This window comes from Myotis brandtii, unplaced genomic scaffold (assembly GCF_000412655.1).
Source record: "Myotis brandtii unplaced genomic scaffold, ASM41265v1 scaffold285, whole genome shotgun sequence".
Classification (NCBI taxonomy): domain Eukaryota; kingdom Metazoa; phylum Chordata; class Mammalia; order Chiroptera; family Vespertilionidae; genus Myotis; species Myotis brandtii.
The window spans coordinates 2408220-2418830 of record NW_005360891.1 but is presented as its reverse complement, the minus strand read 5'-3'; positions in this window follow the sequence as shown (position 1 = coordinate 2418830).

The following is a 10611-nucleotide window of genomic DNA, read 5'->3' as shown; positions in this document are numbered from 1 at the left end:
TATAGACAAATGGCTTTGTCCCAGTTCCCTTGAGTACACTGGGATATGTTTAAAGGTAAAGAGAAATCTGACAAATTCTATCTATTCATCTTTCATGTGCCTTCTAGGTGCTTGGAATAAATCTGCGCAATTGTGTAACAGCCTACTCTAACGCAGAATTTAGCTTAATGTGGGCTTGTTCTGGATTCCTTCCAAGGGGAGGCAATTATCTTTGGAAGTACCCCAAAACTCATTTTTTAGCCTAATCTACTAAAGAGATCATTGGATGAGTTGATGATGGTGATGATGAGGATAAGAATATGATAATAGATGCTGCCTTCACCTAGTCAACCCCTGCTCTGTCTTTTATTAGCTGTGTGACATTAACAAGTTTCTTAAGCTAAGTCTCATTTTCCTTATCTGTAAAATAGGGGTAACAATAGTATTTACCTTATGTTGTTGCTTTAAAATTAAATGAGATAATCTGTGTAAATGTTTAGTGCAGTGTCATTGTTCTTGCTGTCACTTTTACCATTACTATAACATTTCAGGGTGTTTTTCTGAACCCCCTTCTTACCGAGTAATGTGATAGGTACCATGTTAAGACCTTATTTCATTTATAATTCACGTAACTCTATGAGGAAAGTATTATCAGCATTCTGACTTTGTAGATGAGAAACCAGGATCACAGTGTTTAAGTAATGTCTCAAGTGTCATCTGATAGTTGATATAGACTTGATCACACTTGTTTGACTCAGCCTCTGCAGGTCATTAACGTGAAAATAATGTGATGATGAGAAATCACTATTAGAAATACTAGTCTCCTTTACAAAAATCCTTTATCACGAGAAAATGTCTGTTCTATGCTTCAAATAATTAAGAGGTCATTATACTTTACAGATCGTGACCAACACATTGCTTGTGACTTCACATTTTACTAAATTGGATCTTTCTTCTAACCTCCCTTAAGGAGATAGTTGAATGGATGGGGCATTAAGTGATTCTCACTCTGCCACTATGATATGCAAAAGACATAGTCAAAGTTTTCCTGAGCTACCAAGAAAATGTGTAGAATCAGGCACTTATTGTTCACTAGATTAACTCCTATAATTACACTGAAATTCAACGTTTATAAACAAGATTTAGAAGCAGTGGAGCAAAAGCAGGGCGAGTGCTGTGCTCATCATGTTCTGAAAGCTGTTAAGTGAACCCAATATTGAATTTGAAAATTTCAATTAAATCCTTTTACCCAGCTCTATTGAATTCCCTTCTGTTGATAGAGAGGTTGAGTCATATGGAACCATTAAAAACTGCTTCTCATCAAGTATATGTGATTTATTAATATTAGGAGCAAAATTGCATTTAGACTCATCCTTATTCTACTCAGTATTTTCTTCTATTATCAAGGAACTGTAAACTTGAATTTCTTCCAGGAAGACAGGTCATCTTTGTGCTCCATACAAGGATTGTTAAGTTGCATTTCCATGATTTTCCTGAAATCAACTCAAAATGGAAAGTTTTCCAATCAATAAATATTTATAGAAGTGTAATTTTGCAAGCTTTGAGGGTGTGGTTATATTTATGTGCAGATAAAATATATATATAACATATATCATTTATATGATACATAATATATATGAATACATGCACAACATATGCACACATGAAAAAATAAAAATATAATAAGGTTAACAATGAGTTCTGTGTCAGTGGATCACATTGTTGTTACTCTATGCAAGAAAACTAGTGAGCTATCAGAAGGAATAGAAGGAAAATAGAAGAGATAAGTAAAGAGGAAGAATTTTTCTTTACAAAATAGTTCTTAGTTATATAGTGTAGTTCCTTTAGATTGTATCTTCATAGCATTTAAAATATGATCTAATTAAATAAAGTATGAAGTGACTTTTTAGAAAATACATGCTGAAATCCATGCCAAAGTATTTTTGTTAACTGGATTATAAACCTAAATAGAATACCTGTCATTATAATCTGAGTTTAAGCACATGGAACTTAATTTAAGTAAATCTTTTGTATATTAAATTCACTGCACACAAATGGGAAAAACCCAGTTCTGTCTGAGGTCAAAATCACTGCTTCTTATCTTTAACCATATGTTTCACTTACACTTTTTTTTAACTGATTCAAAAGCATAGAAAAGTGGGTTTTCAGTCAGTACACGTTAATTCGGCTGATTTGAAAAAAGAGTCTTGGATCAGTGCATGTACCAAAGTGTATTTCTCTCTGCAGTATAATTACATTGCTGAGAACTGAACATAAAAATGTGTCATTTTTCAATATGAAAAACAGCAGTGAGCCATATGGCTTCTCCTTTACAAGATTGCATCTGATTGACAGCTCCGATATAGACCCGGCCTCCCAGTTCTCTCGCAAACAGATTTCCCAGAAATCGAAACCAAATGGGAATCCAGAGAGAAGTCAAAGCATAGAAAATTTATGCTGCTTTAAAAAAAATTCTATTTGGTCAAATTTATCCATTTTAGTAATTGGGGATGTTTTATTCTCATGGCAGCAACAAGGAATGTTCAATTCAGTATCACATGGTATTTTAAATGAAAATAAGTCTCAATTAAATAATTTCTGAGAAGAGAAATAAAACAAATAGGGATTTTTTAAAAGAAAATTGTCAACTTAGCAAAAGATTCAATATTTACAATAACTCTAAGGCATGTGTGTTTTACTTTTAACAGCAGAAGCTTATGAAAAATCAAGAACAGAGAATTACCATATAGAAGTTTTGAGAATAAAAAGCAAGTTTTATGGATATGTATTTATATGTGTGTATACAGCAGGTAGGTTAATTTGTGTGTTTTAAAGATTATTTCCTCATTTGGAATTGCTCAATAAATAGAAAATTAGCACCAATAATTTTCAGCATACATTTCAAAAATTGGCTAATTAATTAATTATTAACTAGTAAACTATTTCATTTTTGGTGAGCTTCACTTTTATTCTGTTAATAGCATTAACAATGGGCAACAAAGGTCTTTGCTAAATATTTATTGAATGATTAAATGTTAGTAAAAGTTTTGATGTCCTTGAACAAAATAAGGCGCTTTACAAGATTACATGAATAAGACCATGATAGAAGAGCATGTAGCCCCTGTCAATGTGGTGAACACGGGCAAGCATTGGCTGCAAACATGGGAAATGGTGATCTATTTTCATCTCCTATTGAATGAATCTCTGGGGCAATGAGTCACAAAGTGAGTGGGTCTCTCTTTAGTGAATTGTTAGAGATCACTTTCTTCTACAATATGTACTGGATAAGGGACACTATTAAAATACTTGTTTTCAAGGTTCCAGGTTTTCAAATATGGCTATGATAGAAGATGACTGACCCATGTTTCAAGGCAGTCACATCTATTGATATTTATCATATAAAAATTAAAACAGAAAAAAATTAAAATATTTATTAAATCTGCCAAAAATTACAGCAACAGCTCACTACATGTTAACAAAATAACATGTTTATTGAAAATAAAATATTTTCCAATACTGCTTAATTCAGGAGAATAATGATATTGGTTTATAGTTTTTCATTTCTCTTTTGTATCTGGCATAATAGAAGACAGCAAATTTTCACATCTGCTTCTTCATTCAAACTGTTGCAATTTGACATTTTTGTCAAAGTTGTTGAAGAAAATCTGGTAGCAAGAAGATAGGTAGCTGGGAAAAAGAGAAGCATTTAATTGCTTTTGCATACAGTTTTGTATACTCTTTTGTGCTACACTAGAACTTGACATGTTAGTTCTAAAGTGGAATCTGAAACTGTATCAATGAGCTCTTCATATTTAGTTCTATTAAAATTCACTGGTCTATCTTGCCCTTGGACTGGATTTTTTCTTTTATCCACACATGATTTTATGTCATGCATTATTCATTTGGAAAATGTTGGTTTCTTGGTTATGCAGATTTCCAAAAAGTGACATATTGAATTAAACAACACACAAAAAATCTCATTAATATCACCACCAATTTCATCAGAAAAATTTTCAACTATTGGGAAGTTATCAATCAAACTTATGGTGGTAGTAAAGAGCTTTCCAAAATTCTAATTTCGGCATGGAAATTCAAATTTTATCATCAGCAACAAATATTGTCAGCTTTTCTTGACAGTAACCAGATCCATTCATTCTTTTTAAAGAGGCTATTCATAAACATCTGAGTAACTATAGTTTTTATGTTAATCATGTTTTCAAGTAAAAATGATGATTCATGGAAAAAAAAGGAGGCTAGTTCAGCTTGTAACAAAATAATCACACAAATGTTTTTTCTGGAGACAATCTCATTACTAAAGTGTGCTTCAGTACATTTAGTCAAATAAATTCAATGAGATTTAATAAAATTAATATTTTCATTAAATTAATAACTGTTATTATTGTTCATCAAAGACATAGTTAAGTGACCTGGCTTTGTTTCCCCCTGCAAATGTGTGAAGAATACAATGACAACTAGTACAGTCTGGTGCCACTGCTTTGAATTGTGTTAAAAACACAAGCAATTTTACCCCCTTCCCTCCATTGCTTTTATACCATTAGTAAAAATGTAGATTCAGTGGAAAATATTGTCTTAGTATTATGAAAATGACTTTTTAAGACAAGCACTCCTAAGAAGACCTCAGAAAATTCCAGGGGTATATAGACCACATTTTGAAAACTGCTGTCCTAAGAAAGATATGTATTTTGACAACTTAAGCACGGGATTTATGTTTACCTTGCTAAAAAATTGAGAAAGGATAGAATTTTTACACTTTGTTTTGCAAGGTTTCAACAAAAAATGTCCTGTACCTTATATACACTATATAGAGATAAGTATATATACATACTAGTACCTCCCTAAGCATAGATTTTATACACATACACACACACACACAGAGAAACGTGATCATACGAATGTGTACAGATGGTCCTTAGCTTAGAATAATTTGACTTACGATTTTGGACTTTACAGTGGTATGAAAATGAAATGCAGTCAGTAAAAAGTACTTTGAATTTTGATATTTTCAGGGCTAGCAAGACAATACTCTCTCGCGATGCTGTGCAGCAGAAGTGAGCTACAGGTCTCCATCAGCCCGAGATCATGATGGTAAACAACTAATATTTCACAGTGTAGCATTGAATGCATCTTGACTTATGGTATTTGAACTTGTAATAAGTTTATTGGGATGTAACCGCATTGTAAATCAGAGAGCACCTCTACATATTTTCAGATATGCAGAGAAAATGTAACTAATTTTGGCTCCAATTGATGAGTTATTTCATTTATATTTCTTCACATTGGATATCAGGTAAATCCTAGGTTTTAGTTAAATCAAGTAAATTTAATATAATGCTAAAACTAATTTTTTAGATAATGTATATAGTCTTTTGGGGGTAAAAATGCTCAGTCTCTTAGATTTTTGACATCCTTTATTCCTCACTCAGATGGGTAAGCTATGGCCCAGGAAGATCAGCTTCTCCATATAGATTACATTAGAGGCCCAATGCACGAAATTCATGCAAGGGGCTTGGCCCTTGCAGCAGCGGCTTTGTTTCGAAGGTCGTTCAGCTGTCCGGTCTAATTAGCATATTAGCTTTCATTATTATAGATACCAATTGAATAGTCACTGGCCAGTAGGAGGGTGTTTAGGACTAATGACTGCTGGGATATGCATGGATGTGAAGAGCTAGAGGCCATGGTTGGGCATCTGCTTCTGGTCTTTAAACGCCGCCTCATTTTACTCTTTTCTTTTTCCCAGTTTATGTGATTAATCAGGCCTCTCAAGCTGCTCATCTCTGTCCTCAGCAGTGCTGGGAGCCACTTCTGGTGTCTCTATCCTAGGTTTATTGACCTATAGTTTTCTATTGTTATTTTCTCATGATCACACCCGGTCCAAGTTAGAAGTGGCTGGGGATGGGGTCCCTCCTAGAAAGCTTGCAGCTTTGAACTAAAATGAATGGTATAGTGTTAACACACATTCCTGGGCTCTCCTATATCTCCTGGAAATTTCTACAGGCCCCTCTGGGACCTCCTGGGTTTATCATAATGTGTGTTTGCGGGGATACAGGAACCTTCAAGCCGATCCATTTGATGTTCCTATCTCCCTCTCCCCATTTGTTTCCTTATAATTATTCATGTTTTCCCCCCTACTTCTAAGTTGTTAGTTCTCCATCACTGTTAGTACTCTCTCTTTAAAGAGACACTTGGAAGTGTGGTCATGGTGGTGGTGTGGAGGGGGGAGGTTGTTTTTTACCTGTCCCAATGATGGGAGAATATTATTGACTACCTCGTAGCCAGACATACAATGTACTTACCATGTGTGGGCAATACAAATCGTCATTGCAAAAATGCTAATAGTGCTCTCATGGGAAACATTGCCCTAGGATACAGATTCCTCAGATCCTAGAGAAGGAGGCTCCACAGCCTGGTCATGGTCTCTAATGACACACATAACACTAATTATCTAAGTTTTGTCACCATCCTTCAGATGGATACTTTGGGCTGACTGAAAAAAATGTCATGCATCAGAAATACAAAAAGTAATATTATAATTTTATGAAATGTACATACATTAGACTTTTGAATTATACGACCAAAGGGATGACACATTAAACAGAAGAACTAAATATATAAATATATGTGCATATATTTAAAATGTACTGTAAAATAACATTGCTTTCTTGTGATAACTGTGGAGATGGTGCTGGTTCTTAAGAATGGCACACATTTTAGAAGCAGCTTGTCATGTATGCTCAACAGCTGAACCTACAAGGCTTCTAGAAGAATCCATAAAAATCCGAGATTATTTTGGTTTGACTTCTCAAGGACAGAATACCCTAAATGATCTCTGTGCTAGCTTCCAGCTAATCATTCTACCTCCAAAACTACAAACAGGATTTGCCGTGTCCAGAATGTCTTTGCTGTGATTTACCAGCCACTTTCCTACACATCATCAGTCTGGTTTTTCCTTTATTAACTCAGTTTATCAACTGACTTCCTCACATGTGAGAAAAGAGCTTGCATGCAGAAAAAAGCTAAAGGAGTGCAAATAATTAATTACATATGCCTTAGATATTGTGTTACTGTTCACTCAGAATATTCCAAACTTCGGTATTTGTTTAATCAATTACATATTAAATCCAAAATACTCATACAAAATTCCTAGAACTCTACTGGCAAACATTGAATTCTGAAATCAGAATTCTTACAACTTATTTATATGATTTAAATTCCGCTCAACCATCTCCACAAGTGACACAATCAAGGAAAAGAGCCCTGCTGAAGTAAGTCCTGCTCCCTGGGGGGTGAGGGGAGGGTGAGGCCTTCATAGCTGATCCTCCACAGTGGTCACAGCCAGTCCTTGCAGCCAATTAGTCTGGGGAGAAATTCCTCCCATTGATGTGTCAACAGCAATCAAGGCTCAACCACAAGAAGAGGGTCTACACTGCCCACAAAGCAGGGGGATAGTGTACTGGAGTGCCCAGCTTGGGTGAATAAGAAGGCCACTGGACCCAATGGACAACTACTACATTAGGCCACTCACCCAAGCCCTGGAGATGTAGCTGCTTTACCTAATACATAGAAACAAACACAGGGAGGCTGCCAAAATGAGGAGACAAAGAAATGTGTCCTAAATGAAAGAATAGAACAAAACTCCAGGAAATGAACTAAACAAAATGGAGACAAGCAATCTTCTAGATGCAGAATTCAAAACACTGGTTATAAGGATGCTCAATGAACTTAGGAGAAGAGTAGGTGAATTTAGTGAAAACTTCAGCATAAAAAAGGACATGGAAACGATAAAAAAGAAGTCCGAAATGAAGGATACACTAACTGAAATGAAGAATAATTTATAGGGAATCAACCAACAGTAGAGAAGGTGACGCTGAGTATCAAATTAGAGATTTAGAAAAATAAGGCAGCAAAAAACACACCATCAGAATTAAAAAAAAAATTTTTTTAATGAGGGTAGTATAAGGATCCTCTGGGACAACTTCAATCATACCAACATTTGCATCATGGGGGTGCTGGAAGGAAAAGAGAGAGAGAGCAAGGAATTGAAAATCCATTTGATAAAAATGACAGAAAACTTCCTTAACCTGGTGAAAGAAATAGACAAGTCCAGGAAGCACAGAGTTCCAAACAAGATAAACCCAAAGAGCCCATAGCAAGATACATCATATTAAAATGCCAAAGGTTAAAGACAAAGAGAGACTCTTAAGAGCAACAAGGAAAAAACAATTAGTTACCTACAAAGGAACTTCCATAAGACTATCAGCTGATTTCTCAACAGGCATATTTCAGGCCAAAAGGTATTGGCATGAAATACTCAAAGTGATGAAAAACAAGGACCTTCTTTAAGAACAAGAAAAAAAAAGAAGAAAAAATATGAATAATAAATGCAATAAATACAGATCTATCAACAATTGAATCTAAAAAAACAAAATAAACATACAAGCAGAATAGAAACAGACTCAGATACAGAGAACATTTTGACAGTTGTCAGATGGGAAGGTGTTTGGGGCAATGGGTTAAGAAGGTGAAGGGATTAAGAAGAACAAATTGGTTGTTATAGATTACTCTTGGGGATGTAAAGTACAGCACATGGAATATATTAAATGATATTCTAATAATATGTGTGGTGTCAGATGGATTCTAGATTTATCAGGATGATCACTTAGTAAGTTGTATAATGTCTAATCACTGGCGTGTACATCTGGAATTAATATATGTCAGCTGTAATTGAATAGTTAAAAAAAGAAAAAAGGCAAACAAAATAATTAATTGGAATATGATCTACTTGCAAAGTTAAATCTTCCTTATAACTATTTTACAGTTTCAATCTATTTAATTTTGCCATGCCTTTTTTACCAAAATGCATTCATTAATGGGCATATGTTATGCCTGATGAAAGCAACACATTTGAATTGATTTTTTTTTTTTGTAGAGAACATTGAAGGACTTGCATGATGAGTATTTCCTGAGTTGTGATTCAGGGTCAGTATAAGTTTTGAGATGTTTTAATTTGGGAAGACAAATTAAAGACAATAATGTGTGAATTTTCACACAAGTTGCAAAATCTGTAATAATATCCAGTACTTGTGTATACTTTAAATGAGTTTTCCTGCCTGACAGCATGCCTGAGGTGAACTAGCTGTTTATTGACACCAATATCATGAGAGAAATCCATGTCATCTTTTAGGTTTTTTACATTTGATTGATCTTCTCCATCTGGTTCTCGATTAAAATGTCACATTGAAAATAAGAATAATCTTTGTCAGAGATTGACTTATTTTTGAGGCTTTAAGAGATAACAATATTGTGTGTTTTGAGTTAACAATATATATTTAAAATTTTCATTGCTCACAAGTTTGTGACTATTGCTGTTCATTTGCTTTCACCTCAGTATTGATTTAGGAAAATTTGGGTAAAGATGCATTTGTGGTTCAAAGATACCAATGACCATAGTTAGGTCACTTAGAAACAAAATATGTAGAGAGTTCAACTAAGTGTCCATCTATGAAACAGATGGGATAGGAGCATTTTCCCTAAGACAGGTAAAGAGTAAAACAGAGCGATGAACCCTTTCAATTGGATCATCCAGCCTTTATTTGGTGGTGAAATCTTGATAAGTTTTTGGTGATTGGAATATTTGAGGATTAAGTGAGATCATATGTAAAATATGTTAAAAGTTATAAAGAATTTATAATTATTTTTCTTTTCTGGGCATAGAAAACAAAGGTGTTAATGCTATTCAGTGACTGCTATTTGTATGTTCTGGGGAAAAATGAAGTCGTAAATTCTCAATAGTCATTTTCCCCTGCAGCATATTGTAGACATAAAAGACAGTTATTCTACTCATGATTTCAGTCACTGTTAGAATCTGTCTTCTTTTAAAATTGATTTTTAGACACAAAAAGAGCCAGTTGGTCTCTGATTACTGAACACCTGGCAGGATTAACCGCTGTTCCATCTAAGCATCCAGGCAATCTTTTTTATTGCTTGAAACTGTGATTCAGCACACCCTTAATGATATTTGTTCTCTTTTTCTTGCTTTGCCTTTTGATGGCTCTGCTTTAGCTCACCATAAATCTTAGAGGTCTGGGTATCCTGACCTCACCCATTCTCCCCATATTTCAACCCAGTGGGGTTTGAAGTTAGATTAGAGCTGCCTGACTTCTCATTTTAGCAATAGGCCATTTATTATCCGTGAGTCTGTGAATTGTGTTGCAAGAACAGTTCTCCTACTGGTTTTTGATGGTCCAGGGTATGAAAGGATGTAGTTTTGGATAAGCCATTTCTATTAACATTTCACAAGTCTTCTGGAACCCTCTCAGACTATTGAGGTGTTTTATGAAAAATATACTCTTTTGTCAATTGTGTTGCATTTTAAAAATTAAAGAGCTTTGCTTTCCCAAATGTTTTCTTAAAAAATTCATTCACTCCTCTACTTCACTGTTATTCTAGTCCAGTGGTCAGCAAACCGCAGCTCGCGAGCCACATGCGGCTCTTTGGCCCCTTCAGTGTGGCTCTTCCACAAAATACCACGTGTGGGCCCGCATGTACAGTGCGATTGAAACTTCGTGGCCCATGCACAGAAGTCAGTATTTTGTGGAAGAGCCACACTGAAGG